This window comes from Lissotriton helveticus, chromosome 11, assembly GCF_964261635.1.
Source record: "Lissotriton helveticus chromosome 11, aLisHel1.1, whole genome shotgun sequence".
NCBI classification, from domain to species: Eukaryota; Metazoa; Chordata; class Amphibia; order Caudata; family Salamandridae; genus Lissotriton; species Lissotriton helveticus.
The window spans coordinates 466,468,409-466,482,929 of NC_136072.1; the positions used below are offsets into that span (position 1 = coordinate 466,468,409).

Below are 14,521 nucleotides of genomic sequence, written 5' to 3' on the forward strand. Positions count from 1 at the left end.
GGAAAGGTTAGTGGGGCTGTGATGGCCACAGCCCCAACCCAAGATGTCCTTCCTGAAAAGGTTGGTAGGGCTGTGCAAGACTCAGCCCCATCTTCAGCAGAATCCCTTCCTGAACAAGTTAGCAGAGCTGTTATGGTAACAGCCCATACCCAAACTGAGTCCCTTCCTGAAAAGGTTGGTGGGGCTGTGATGGCCACAGCCCAAACTCAAACTGATTCATGTGTTGTGAAGCCTGAAACTATGGATCACTCCACACAAACAGAGAGCATTGAGGAGGAAGAAAAATCTCCCTCCCACCAGACATTAGGAAAGGATCAGCCTCCTCCGGGAACTGATCTTACCCCTTGTGAAGAAACTGCCCCAGAGGCAGTCAGGCCTAGCCTGGCAGAGCCCCTGATGTCAGTCGACCCTTCCAAGGTGGGACCCAGTCTGGAGCAGGTAACCTGCCCCTCTCTACCCTGCCTCAGTCAGCCCAGGGCTGCAGAGGTCAAGGAGGTCAGTGAGCCCCAAAGGGCCCCCTGTCAAATAAAACACCCCCATCAACAGATTATGGGCACCAAAGCTAGCAACCCTAGCAAGGTGAAAACTTTAGAAATTTCTGAGGGATCCCCCTTACAACTAGTTAGGGACCTCCCCCAAAGGGACACTGTTGGGCACAGCCAAACCTGGGACCCCAAGGCCCCAAACCTGACCTGTCCCTCCAGTAAGCCAACAAAAGGGACCCAGCCTCCAGCTGTAGGCAGCCAGAGGTTGACCCTGAGAGCACAGTGCAACTCAGTCAAGGAAAGAAAGGCACACATGGTGGAAGATGATTGGAGGAAGCTGAGCCCTACATTAGTGGAGCCTCACTTCAGTACTCCATCTCAACACCAGCCTTTTACTTTACCAAAACACACCACAGGTAGTGATTCCCTATGGTGGGGACCCTCTGATACCCCTAGGGTGAGGAATTGCTTAGTGGTCCATGAGACAGGGGGTAACCATGCTAGTGCAGGTACTTCCTTATATGGCCACTTAGTCAATATAGGCTTACCTGGTCAAGGATAGCCTTATCTCCTTTCGTTTGGGGGGTTAAGTAGGAAGGTGGATACCTGACTATGGTTACCCCAGATTTTTTGCCTAGTGTTTAGATGGTTTTCGACTTAGTTGGCCTGGGATCCTGCTAATCAGGGTCCCAGGCTATCTGCTCTCTCTTAAAATGGACACCATGTACCCTAGGTGCATAACTAAATTGGTACTGGACACCTTATCAGACCCTGTACAGTGCACTAAAGGTGCCCAGGGCATAGGTGCATCCAAGGCCTACCAGGGGCTGCAGCATATCTTTTGCCACCCGTGGCTGGTACTTAAATCGACACAACTGGCTGATCACTCGGCTGGGGCAAGGTGGTGTAATCACCCCTTGCTTAGATATAGTATACCTATATCTAAACCTATATCTGGACACATATATACCTATAAGTCACTCCTCGGCATGCCTTAACAATCCTGGAGGCAGAGTGCTTGGTTTTATGTGAGATGGTGCTCTGGCATGAGCTCAGCCTGTCTGCAGCTTTCGGAACCATTTCCTTATAGCTGTTCCAGTGATACTACCATACCATATACTCTTAAGTGCATTATAATCCTCGCGGTTAATGCTAACTTTGGTTTGGCTTTATCAAAACATGTCGTGTTTGGTGTCATACACTTTGGAATACTACCCCCTCGCCAGTTCTGGCGACGGGGGTAGCATTCCACCCTTCTAGAGGGAGAAGACATGTTACTTTACTTAAAACGAGGTTAATCCTAACCAGAGCCTCAGCTTCACAAAATGGATGCTGCTGCCCCGACACAAGTCTGACCTCCTGCTGCTGACCGAAACTTGGCAGGGGAGGCCTGGACAAAGGGTTTCCTGTCACTGGGAGGTGCTACGCCACCCCAGACAGGAGATAGTGGATTGGAGCAGGGAGGGCTGAAAGAAACTAGACACTGCCTGGGGCACACAAGGTGTCCCATGCAAAATCCAGTCAAACCGGTTCTGGGGCACTCCAGCCCCAGTCCTGGTGCGAAACTGGACAAAGGAAAAGGGGTGTAACCACCCCCGTCCTGGGTCCCACCCATAGGAGGGACCTAGCAGGTAATCCAGCCCCTTGATTTGGAATAAAGGTAGGAGCTGTGCTGATGCACATCAGATTATCCTGACTGAAACTTATGAAACGAAACTCTGGACCCTTCGACATCCTACTCGACGTAGAAGACTGAAGAATCTCCCTTGTGGTCAAGGAGTGACCACCCTGTGCAAACAGGCACCATCCAGCACCTCACCGTTTGCTTTGTTGCAGTTCCCGCCGGAACTCGAGTGACAGAGATCGACAAGACCCAGCTTTCCTGCCTTCCAATAGCCCGTTCCACAGTCCCTGCAAAGCTGAGACCCCTGGAGGCGACCTGAAGCGTGGGGCCGGCCATCTTGGAAAAACTACGAAGCGCTGACTGTGCAGCTCCCGAGGCTCCCTCGAAGCTGTGCATTGGAGTTTGAGAAGCTCCAGCCCGAGCAGCTTTTGCACCGAAGCTCACCCCTCAACACTCACCGAGTGCTGCGTGGGGCCCTTTTGCATTTTCCTGCTCGACGCGTTGGTCCGGTCGCTAGCCCGTTGGCTAGTGGCCCCAGTACCGACGAATCAAAGAATTTACACTGCTGGTCTGGTTGCTCCAGACTGGCCCTCGCTCCCCTCAAAAGGAGCACCCGCTCTGACCTTGCTGGTCCGAGTAAGAAGCGATGTTCGAATCCTGCGTGGGTTGCCCTTGCCAAGGCTTGTTAACTCTGATCCGGAAGCCGACAGCGAGAGTCTTCGTGGGACAGCTCGTGATCCACTCCTGGACATCCTCGGTGCCCCAGAGTCCACGTGGCAGCGGAGACAAGCTTCGCGACAAGCACCTGATTGCGCCCGACATCGCCTGGTTCCTTCCTGGTCACTGGCTAGTGACCCAAATCTGTCCCCTCTGCTTTCAGGTACTCTACATCTTCGATCCACCCTTGGATCACACCGGGCACTTCTCTTCTGGACGCCTGCAGCATCTTCATCTCCAGGCACCATAGATCTTCGTGACGAAACCCGACACGCTTTTGCACCTGTGCACCCGCTTCCTGTGGGTGAGGTAATTCTTGAACGCTGGTGCTCCTGTAGTGGTTTACACCTCTAGTGTCTAAGTCTAAAGTTTTGTCCTTCTAGTCCAGTCGGAAGACCCTTAAAACTGTAACTCGATAACTTTTACGCACCATTGACTTTGCATTGGTGCATGCGTGTGCTTTTAGCGCTGCACCCGAATCCCGCAGGCTACTCCCGTCCTAACTGCTGTTAGTCCAGTGTAGTCCCAGCGATTCCCAATGCCCTAGGCCTTACCACTGATCGAATAGTGATACTTATACCACTTTTTTGATATATGGTTTGAGTGGCCACCGGCCTCATCCTTAAACGTGCAACTTTCATATGTTATACTGTGCTTTTGTTTAAACGCTTGTGCTTCTTTACTCATAAAGAGTATAGGGGATTATTCTGAGAATAAATACATATATTTTTATAATATATAACTTGTGTGGTGTCCTTTCATTTGATATTACAGGATTGCATATGGTAAAACAGCTGGCTTCACATGCCCTCTTAAGCCTTTAAGGCTGCTTAGTCCATGCTACCCCTAGGATAGCTTGTCTATAAGGTTGACTTACAACCACCACCATAAGGGATTGTTTGGACTGATACAAGGTGCCCACAGAACTGTGGACATCATATACCAGGCCAACTTCTCACGCTGTTGATTTCAAATATATCTGTATTACCTTAGGGATTCTTCTGTCAGCACCTACATAATGTTCTTCGTATAGATAATGTCTCCTGTAATATGTCTAATGCTCTAGGCCCAGACTTTCCATCCTGCCTGCCCCTGGCCATAGTCGATAGGTTTCAAGCACTGAGTACTCTACAAGACAATGATTGACATAACTTGTGTCATACTATTACGAAAGATAATGCCTCCTTGAGAGATAACAAGGTGGATACTTATTTGGATCTATTGAGTACTATTCTAATAGATAATCCTTTGCCTGGTTCTAGTTTAGCCACCAACTTTTTACGATTAGGGAATAATACTACTAATAATATGTATACCCCTTTTTTAATCTGGATAGTGGCTATAAAATGGCAACATGGAATGTGGGCGGTTTAGCAACTAATTTGGGTTCTCCTGAGTGGTCTCATTTTATTGGTGATCTTGATGTAATGTGTATACTTGAAATATGGTGTTTAGCTCCTATTTATGTTGCAGGTTTTTCATTGCTCTGGTTAGAGGCAGTACCCTCCCCTGTGCATGTCAAGAAAACCCTGCCATTTGGATCTCACTCACAAATATTGTGTCTAACATCTAAAGGGGGGGGTGATTTGGTATTGGTCAATTTTTCTAATAATATATTCGACTCCACCTGTTTCAAAGTGGACTCTGCACTTGAAAGTTGCCTGGATACACTTTTACCTTCTATTCGTACTAGTTTTGTACTCGTATGGGCAGTTGATTTTAATATCCAAGCCTACCCTATCTCTGCTAGTAGGGTCTGTGGGTAACTAACCAGAATGGGGCCGGATAAAAAGCACTTTTGTCATAACGAGTATGGGGGTTCATTGACTCTTATGATTACCAAGTTTGATTTACAGTTTCCCCCAGTGTCGTTCTGTCGGCATTAAGTGACCATAACTTTATTATACTGACATTTCTTTTCTGAAGGAGAAAGTGTGAAGTTCCATTTAGGATTTTTATAATATTATTCCTAATAGACAAAATGAAGTACATATCTAGTGTGCTGGCTTCGACCCCCTCCCCCCCCCCAGATTATTGTATGGTATAATTCCTAGGAATTATGTTGATATCGCCTACTGTCTTAACGATGAAGTTACCCCTAACCAGTTACTAGTCAGTTTTACCCATATTACTTGGTCTATAAATTCTTTACTGACCCGCACATGCAATCCAATTCACGAAAAATGCAGAGGTTGCTTTGATCATGCATGTACTAATGCCTCCTAGCAAATGAATCTAGCCCTTCACTGTCAACCAGAGATTATGAGTTGATTAAGACCCTTCAATTTAATTATAAGCTGGCCTTTTTTGCCAGGAAAAAAGAGCTTCAAGAGGAAGCTTGGCTTAAATTGTTTCCGGCTTCAGAAACCTCAGACAATAAACTTTACGGAGATACAGTTAATTCAACATTCCTAAAGAGTGACTTGATCCAGTTAATTCAACATTCCTAAAGAGTGACTTGATCCCAGAGGTTATCTCCCATGTTCCTTGTGATGCCTGGGTGGCCCATTCAGATATCTTCAAAACTGTCTGATTCAACGAGTGTGCATAAACATAGTGAGATGCTTTGTTGCGGGACTCCTCTTCCATTGAATATTACAATCGATTAGGTTTTGGCAGCCCTGAAAGAAAGTGTAGGGGGGAAAGCACCAGGCCTTGATGGAGTGCCAGTGGTCGTCCTTAAAACAGCCATAACCTTGTGGAGCCCCATTCTTACCAGGGTGTTTAACGCAGCTGCAACCAATGTGATTCCATCATCATGGGGTACCTCCACTATTATACCTATTTTCGAAAAGTAATAATAGGTAATGGGTGCCAACAAGGGAATTTATTTGCAAAGAACTTAAATGAATGTGAAATTACTTCAAGTATCAGTCCAACTGAAACAAACCCTAATGTGTCATAAGACAACTTCAACCAATGAGACTAATAATCACAAAAAACACGGGAGATCCTAATTCTTTAAAGGTACAAATATGTTTATATAAGGTAATGATTAAAAAAGGAGTACAAACACATGAGTTAAATCAGCAAAAAGATCATGAAACAGAAGTAAAATCAAATTATCCTAACAGTTCATGACCTACAACTATTCAAATAAAATGTATGACACGACAAATCTCGTAATGGAAATGCATGTCGCTAGAGAATGACATAGTTTCTCCGGAATAGACGGTATGGTCAACGTTTCGGTCTTGTGTCTTCAGTCCTTCAGACCATCTTCAGGACAGTAGTGTTTGCTAGAACAAGACTCTTGTGTGATTAATAGAATGCGACCAAAGACCATGAGACAAATTGGTTGTCGCAACCATCAATGAAAGCACTGGCATCTATGATGCATACATTTGTTTAAAGTCAGCTGGACCATTCGTATTGAGCAGGAGAGCAATCTTCCTTACGTAGTGTATCTTTAATTTCTTTGGAGAAAATGATTGGCGAAGCGTGATAACCAGCGTGCGTCCGGCAGTCAGGGTAGCACGTAAGGAAGATTGCTCTCCAGATTTGATTCCCCGTCCATTTGATGGGCTGAGCAAGCAAAGTATAGTCCATTTTGTGTTTTTGTGATTTTAATTTACATTTTAGGAGTTACGATCTAAAGCCCCTTCTGGTAGCACGGAATATCAGATCACATATTGCCACCCTGAAATGTATGCTTAACTTGAACGATAACAGGGTCTATTTTACTGTTGCATTTTTTATCTTAAAAGCCATCAATAGCACGAAAAAGTATTATGTTTTACATGTTGGTGGACTGTAGAATTAGTAATTTGATGTGATGATTAACTGTATATAGTGAACAAGGATAAAGTTATTTATTAACGTTAGGGATTGTCTAGGATTGTGCTTACAAGTTTTAATTGCTTGTACTTGTTTTTATTTCTGTATCCACTTTTATGGCTGTTTATATATGCCGAATAAAGTTTTGAATCGAAATTTCACAATATAGATCTGGTTGGCACTAAGGACATTGTACAGGTAATTCGATATTTGACCATGAATAATCGCTTTGGACCATTTTATATTTAATTATTTTAAGGGGGCATAATATTCTGAGCAAGATTGTGATATGATTTTATAGTACTGTGATACTTTTGTATGTGATTTTTACTGTGATTTTATGGTAAAAAAAAATACTGAATAAAGATGATAATGATGATGATATTCATGAGTAACTTTGGCTTCTGCTCTACTCCTAGAGGAGGATAGTGCAAAGAGACCTTCGGTTGAACGTCATGCTCTATAAGTACCAATTGAAAAATAAAAGTGTGGGACCCACAGGACTGCTGTGTAAGGGTAACTTATTGTCTGTAAGTGTATGTTTTGTAGGGATGTCATGTTGTAAGTTCTAGGATTATCTGCAAGTGTGGGTCTCACATGGATGTTGTCGTGGCAACTCGTCAGTTGTGAGTCTCATGCGGATTGGAGTTCTCAGATTGTCTGTAGGTCTCCTGGGGATTTAGTATTTGGAGCTCTCGGTTTGCATGTGAGTGTAGGTCTCCTGGGGATTTAGTATTTGGAGCTCTCCGTTTGCATGCAAGTGTAGGTCTCCTGGGAATTTAGTATTGGGAGCTCTCCATTTGCCTGCGAGCGTAGGTCTCGTTGGGATCTAGTATTGGGGGCTTTCAGTTTGCCTGCGAGCGTAGGTCTCGTTGGGATCTAATATTGGAAGCTCTCCATTTGCAGGCAAGTGTAGGTCTCCTGGGGATTTAGTATTGGGAACTCTCAGTTTGCATGCAAGTGTAGGTCTCCTGGGGATTTAGTATTGGGAACTCTCAGTTTGCATGCAAGTGTAGGTCTCCTGGGGATTTAGTATTGGGAACTCTCCATTTGCATGCAAGTGTAGGTCTTCTGGGGATTTAGTATTGGGAGCTCTCCGTTTGCATGCGAGTGTAGGTCTCCTGGGGATATAGTATTTGGAGCTCTCAGTTTGCCTGTGAATGTAGGTCTCCTGGGGATTTAGTATTGGGAGCTCTCCATTTGCATGCGAGTGTAGGTCTCCTGGGGATTTAGTATTGGGAGCTCTCCATTTGCATGCAAGTGTAGGTCTCCTGGGGATTTAGTATTGGGAGCTCTCCGTTTGCATGCGAGTGTAGGTCTCCTGGGGATTTAGTATTGGGAGCTCTCCATTTGCCTGCGAGCGTAGGTCTCGTTGGGATCTAGTATTGGGGGCTTTCAGTTTGCTCGCGAGCATAGGTCTCGTTGGGATCTAATATTGGGAGCTCTCCATTTGCATGCAAGTGTAGGTCTTCTGGGGATTTAGTATTGGGAGCTCTCCGTTTGCATGCGAGTGTAGGTCTCCTGGGGATATAGTATTTGGAGCTCTCAGTTTGCCTGTGAATGTAGGTCTCCTGGGGATTTAGTATTGGGAGCTCTCCATTTGCATGCGAGTGTAGGTCTCCTGGGGATATAGTATTGGGAGCTCTCCGTTTGCATGCAAGTGTAGGTCTCCTGGGGATATAGTATTGGGAGCTCTCAGTTTGCCTGTGAATGTAGGTCTCCTGGGGATTTAGTATTGGGAGCTCTCCATTTGCATGCGAGTGTAGGTCTCCTGGGGATATAGTATTGGGAGCTCTCCGTTTGCATGCAAGTGTAGGTCTCCTGGGGATTTAGTATTGGGAGCTTTCAGTTTGCCTGCGAGCGTAGGTCTTGTTGGGCTCTAGTATTGGGAGCTCTCAGTTTACATGCGAGTGCAGGTCTCCTGGGGATTTAGTATTGGGAGCTCTCCGTTTGCATGCGAGTGTAGGTCTCCTGGGGATTTAGTATTGGGAACTCTCCATTTGCATGCAAGTGTAGGTCTTCTGGGGATTTAGTATTGGGAGCTCTCCGTTTGCATGCGAGTGTAGGTCTCCTGGGGATATAGTATTTGGAGCTCTCAGTTTGCCTGTGAATGTAGGTCTCCTGGGGATTTAGTATTGGGAGCTCTCCATTTGCATGCGAGTGTAGGTCTCCTGGAGATTTAGTATTGGGAGCTCTCCATTTGCATGCAAGTGTAGGTCTCCTGGGGATTTAGTATTGGGAGCTCTCCATTTGCATGCGAGTGTAGGTCTCCTGGGGATTTAGTATTGGGAGCTCTCCATTTGCCTGCGAGCGTAGGTCTCGTTGGGATCTAGTATTGGGGGCTTTCAGTTTGCTCGCGAGCATAGGTCTCGTTGGGATCTAATATTGGGAGCTCTCCATTTGCATGCAAGTGTAGGTCTTCTGGGCATTTAGTATTGGGAGCTCTCCGTTTGCATGCGAGTGTAGGTCTCCTGGGGATATAGTATTTGGAGCTCTCAGTTTGCCTGTGAATGTAGGTCTCCTGGGGATTTAGTATTGGGAGCTCTCCATTTGCATGCGAGTGTAGGTCTCCTGGGGATATAGTATTGGGAGCTCTCCGTTTGCATGCAAGTGTAGGTCTCCTGGGGATATAGTATTGGGAGCTCTCAGTTTGCCTGTGAATGTAGGTCTCCTGGGGATTCAGTATTGGGAGCTCTCCATTTGCATGCGAGTGTAGGTCTCCTGGGGATATAGTATTGGGAGCTCTCCGTTTGCATGCAAGTGTAGGTCTCCTGGGGATTTAGTATTGGGAACTCTCAGTTTGCATGCAAGTGTAGGTCTCCTGGGGATTTAGTATTGGGAGCTCTCCATTTGCATGCGAGTGTAGGTCTCCTGGGGATATAGTATTGGGAGCTCTCCGTTTGCATGCAAGTGTAGGTCTCCTGGGGATATAGTATTGGGAGCTCTCAGTTTGCCTGTGAATGTAGGTCTCCTGGGGATTTAGTATTTGCATGCGAGTGTAGGTCTCCTGGGGATATAGTATTGGGAGCTCTCCGTTTGCATGCAAGTGTAGGTCTCCTGGGGATTTAGTATTGGGAGCTTTCAGTTTGCCTGCGAGCGTAGGTCTTGTTGGGCTCTAGTATTGGGAGCTCTCAGTTTACATGCGAGTGCAGGTCTCCTGGGGATTTAGTATTGGGAGCTCTCCGTTTGCATGCTAGTGTAGGTCTCCTGGGGATATAGTATTTGGAGCTCTCCATTTGCATGCAAGTGTAGGTCTCCTGGATATTTAGTATTGAGAGCTCTCCTTTTTCATGCGAGTGCAGGTCTCCTGTGGATTTAGTATTGGCAGCTCTCCGTTTGCATGCGAGTGTAGGTCTCCTGGGGATTTAGAATTGGGAGCTCTGTTTGTCTCTGAGTGTGGATGTCACAGGAATGCAATAATCGGAGCCATGTTTGACTGTGTGTGTGGTTCTCATGGGGGCGATGTGCTGTGAGTTCTCGATTTGAATGTGTGTGGGTCACACAAGGAAGTTGTTTTGGGAGTTCTCAGTTTGCCTGTGACTATGAGTCTCATGGGATGTAGAAAGAGGAGCTCTCCATTTGTCTGTGAGCGAGGGTCTCACAAGGATGCTGTATTGGGAGCCCTCCGATTACCTGTGAGTGTGGGCCACATGGAGATGTTGAAATAGGAGCACTCAGATTTTCTTTGAGAGTGGATCTCTTGGGATGTATTGTTGTGAGCTCCCATTTCGTAACATGGGCCTCACGGGTATGTCGTGTTGAGAACTCTAATTTTTTGCTAGTGTGAATGCAATGAAGGATGTGTTACAGGCGTGCTCTAATCTTATTGTTAGTGAAGGCTTCCATGAGTTTCTAGTTTTAGGAAGCTTCCAGAATGTCTGTGAACATTGGTGTCGGCAAGCTCTGTAATGCAGAGCTCTTCATTGTGCGAGTATGGATCCCACAAAATTGTTCTCGTTGGCATTTTTTGACCTTTTAAAACACAACATTGTACCATTAATAATTGGCAGTGTTATCACGAGAACATCTATTGCTGTACATTGTTTTGTTAGAACGAGCTCCCCTCTCGAACAGGACAGACTTGTGTCGCATTTTAGGGCGAAGCCAAAACCAATCTTCTCAGAGATTTGCTGTGAAGAGCCGGTCATAAGATGGGTCCTTTGACGTGTTTTATAGGCAGCCGGCAACATTATTTTATAACCATGTCTGTGACTAAGGTCGTTTACTAATGCCTTAGAGTTCAGTGAACCGAGTTACAGACACCATAAAGAGTGTGATTGTACCTCTTTGCGTCACTATTTATGTATTATAAAGAAACCTGCATGGGCAAAGCTAATCGTTTTGCCTTGGCAAGCGGATGCAAATTTTTTTTTTCTTTCCTGCCTGTAAACATGGCACAAAAATTAAAAGAAGGAACACAAAGAAAGCATGCTGTTGCCTGAACATGGAAGACGTACTCTGGCAATGAAAACTGTATTTAAATTAACCATTGCACATGATTTTAATAAAAAATGTTAAGGTGCTTCGTAGCAGGCTAAGAAATCTACAGTTGCCTTTGAATTATTGTAAACTGCAAATCTAGTTTAAAAACACAAGGATGACTAACAAATGAAAAAGGCCAATAATTGAAATATAAAACATTGATACTGTAACTTCAAATGCATTTTACTGGTCACAGACAGCCCTAAAATGCATCATGCATCTGGCCCGTAGCCTCTGCGGACTAACGCATCAGTTACCTAGGCTGGCTAGCCCCCTTTCTGTATTCTATGTGTTCTCTGCATGGGCACATGTGTAATCTGCCTGCACTCTGTTATGGTGGGTGGATGCACTCTCTATTCCTGTGTGTTCCGTCTTTCCTGTGTTTGTAGATCTGTCTTTCCTTGGTGTGCATGCATGTGAATGAGGGTACTCAGCATGTTTTCGAATATGTGAATGCAATGTACCTTTTGTGGGGTTATCAATGTATGCGAGTAGTCACACATTCAGTTTTTTTGCGCTTTCGGTGAATTTGTCCTCTGAATGCATGCACGTGTCCTTTGTTTAAGGGCTTTGTGGTGCGCACAATATTTGTACATATTTTGCTTGCATGAGTGTATGTTTGTGTGCATTGTGCTTGTCCAGGTTGCCTACCTGTTTACGTTGTGCACTGTCTGCATGACTACATGTGAATGCTCTTTACTTCTCTGGTTACCATTTGCATTTGCATGTTTGTAACGCGAAAAGATATTTCCTTCCTCCTGTCCATTTTCCCGTGACTCTTTGCTTTGTTTGCCTTTTTGATGTGTGCATACGGCTCTCCCTCCACCTCTTTTCTGCGTTCCCCGCCTCTCTCCACCCTCTTGGCGTTTCCCTGCTCACCACTTTCTTGAATGCTGAGGGTTGAACTTTCTCCCTAGTAGGCTGGTGGTCAGCGAGGATGCCTGTGTGCGCATTCCGTGCTTAATGAATTGGTTTAGCCGGGCCTTTTACAGACAGAGACACTCTTGTGTTGGGCGGCTCGTTTCAGCCACCTTCCTTTTGAGGACTCCTGCGTCAGTGGAAGCCAGCGGCAGCGCTTAGCTGTATGCCCATAGGCTTTTAGGTAAGATGCGCGAGCGTGTTTTTTTTTTTTTTTTTAAATTTAATTTGCACCTGTTATGCCGCTGACGGGATTGCTGCAGTGTGCGCGCGCGATGTCACACGGGGTTGCGTGCTAACTGCAGCTAACAGCCGGAGCTTTTAGTGGGTGAGTGAGTTTGTGAAGCGGTTAGCTTGAAGCGAAGCAGAGACCATGTCGGTTTTTTGTTGTAGGTTCTTTGCCCTTCTCAGTGAGAACCGCGATTGGCCGAGGCGGCTGGTCCTGTGAGGTTGTAGGTCACGAATGTCCCCCCCCCCCCACCCCCTAGCCGGGACACTGGGCATGTGAGGAGTTCAGACTACACCCCACTCACCCAGGCGCCCCCGCCCCATTTGAAGGAATGCGGACTAGTTTTTGAGTCCAAGTTATCCCTCAGTGAGGGGTGAGTGTGAGTGAGTGCGTTCAGTAGGAGTAGCGAGTGTGCAGTGTAGCAGTTGGTCACGTCTCTATCATTTGGGTCACCCCTCGGTTGGCTACAGTGTAAAGCAGCCCGTAAGAAGCGCTGGTTGCCCTCATGGGCAACCTTCATGAGCAGGAAGTGGCCTTGTATTATAGCTCTTCATCTCTCTTGAGACTCTAAGCTCCTCCAGTTGGCGTTGGTACCCAGGGCAGTCCGGAGTGCATGGTTGAAACGTTTTCCAGTGAAGTATTGTTGTGGAAACTTCACAATGAATATGCAGAACTCGCGAACCAGTTGTGAGATAAGATTTATTGTAAACAACGAGCTTGAGGAAGAAGACAAGAAAGTGACTGCGCAGAGTCGATAGGTAGAAAGAACTCTCACCGGTGGTGGTGACGTAACATAAATACCTCTACAACATTCCAAGTGACGTAGCAGGTGAAACCAATGAACAAGGAGCTCGAGAGGCACGCTAAGATAAACTAGACCTACAACAAGTATGTCCTCTGTTGGAGTTGTTGTTTGAGGTAGGTGAGGTTTAGAGGCGTGCTCCAAGCACAGTGCAGCCTTTGTAGCAGTACTTAATTGTGGTCTGCAGAGAGTGTGAGTATAGGTGCAGCTACACATACTACTTATCTTTTTATACACACAGATAATACTCTGAATTGTGTGGCAAACGTCTTGGGAAGAGCCACACCATTTAATGCTTAGAGACAGATGTCGATTTTTAATATTTGGTTAGAGATTGAGTTCCAAGTTTTGCTGACTGGACATAAAAGGGGGTTTCACCACTTGCTTACAAGAGCACTAACACGGGGCTGGGTTGCCTCTGCTCAAATCTTGAACAACGTACACAAATCCTTTACATTTTTTTTACATTTAGGAAGCATTTTCTCCAGTGCACATCACAGCTCCTGGTATCTAGAACGACAGAAATACAGGAAATATTCCTCAGAATATGGCTCTGGTCACTCTGGCATGCTTCGCCAGAGGATGAAGGGGCTGCAAATGTTGTTCTGTTAATAGCTTTTACATGATGGGTGATTTATAGCACCTTCTAGCCAGCTCTCAAACCGCTGCATATCAAGTGTTATTAGCCAAGTGCATGCTTCCCGTTTTATCAGGTCTGGAAGAATGGGGCTGCGTACCCTATTTGGAAGTCTAATGTGTAATCTTCAGTTTACACCTATCTCTGTATTGGATGCCGTATTCCACTGAATTATCTTAATAGGAAAGAAATTGCACCCTAGATACGTTTTCAGAGCTGCATCACAGTGGATTAGCTATATGAAGGCAGTGAACATGTCTTTCCTTTGGTAGTACGACGTTCAGATCAGCATTTCTTATGCAGCAAGGGTTTTTGTGGATAGTGGATATATGGTAAGTTTTGTACCCTAATAGTGTAAGTTTTTAACTGTGAGTGGTCTGGGGCTCACTGTATATATAAGGGGGTGTCCAAGCTAGAGGGTTATGTTTTTGGGATGGTTGTGAGCACATTGAAAGTGAGTATGTGCTAAGAGTGAACTACTTCAAGTGGTACGAGAAAAGCCAGGTTTTCAGTGTTGTGCTGAACATTTTTATGCTCTTATATGGTTCTAATGTTTTAGAGGAGTAAGATCTCTGAGTGTTTTCGGAAGCACAGGGAGGAAGACCTGCCTGTGTGTTGCCTGTCATGTTAGTATGAGCTAGGCTATCTTATTATTTCTTACTGTAGGCATTTGGAATCTCTAACATAAAATGCTAAGCAAGTTATGCTGATGCTAGTCGAATTTATCTATTTTATACATAGATTTCTGAAGCTTTTGCAAATAGCAAAGGTACTTCTCCACTTTTTTAAACTGTAGTCTTGTTAGCACTTGATTCTGGCAGACCCTCTAAACATTATTGCAATCATGGTT

At 45.4% G+C, this 14,521-nt stretch overlaps 1 protein-coding gene across 6 annotated transcripts in view; it reads left to right on the forward strand.

The window, feature by feature from the left end:
• The window catches only part of DGKD (diacylglycerol kinase delta), a 977,235-nt gene that overhangs the window by 155,251 nt on the left and 807,463 nt on the right, over window positions 1–14,521 (forward strand). Inside the window, exon 1 of one of the 6 annotated variants that reach the window (XM_078666036.1) lies at window positions 11,993–12,187. The exons of the other annotated variants lie outside the window; for them this stretch is intronic. The gene's annotated coding sequence lies outside the window, so the exon portion shown is untranslated. Of the gene's footprint in view, window positions 1–11,992; window positions 12,188–14,521 lie in introns of those variants that run through there. 6 annotated transcript variants of the gene reach the window in all.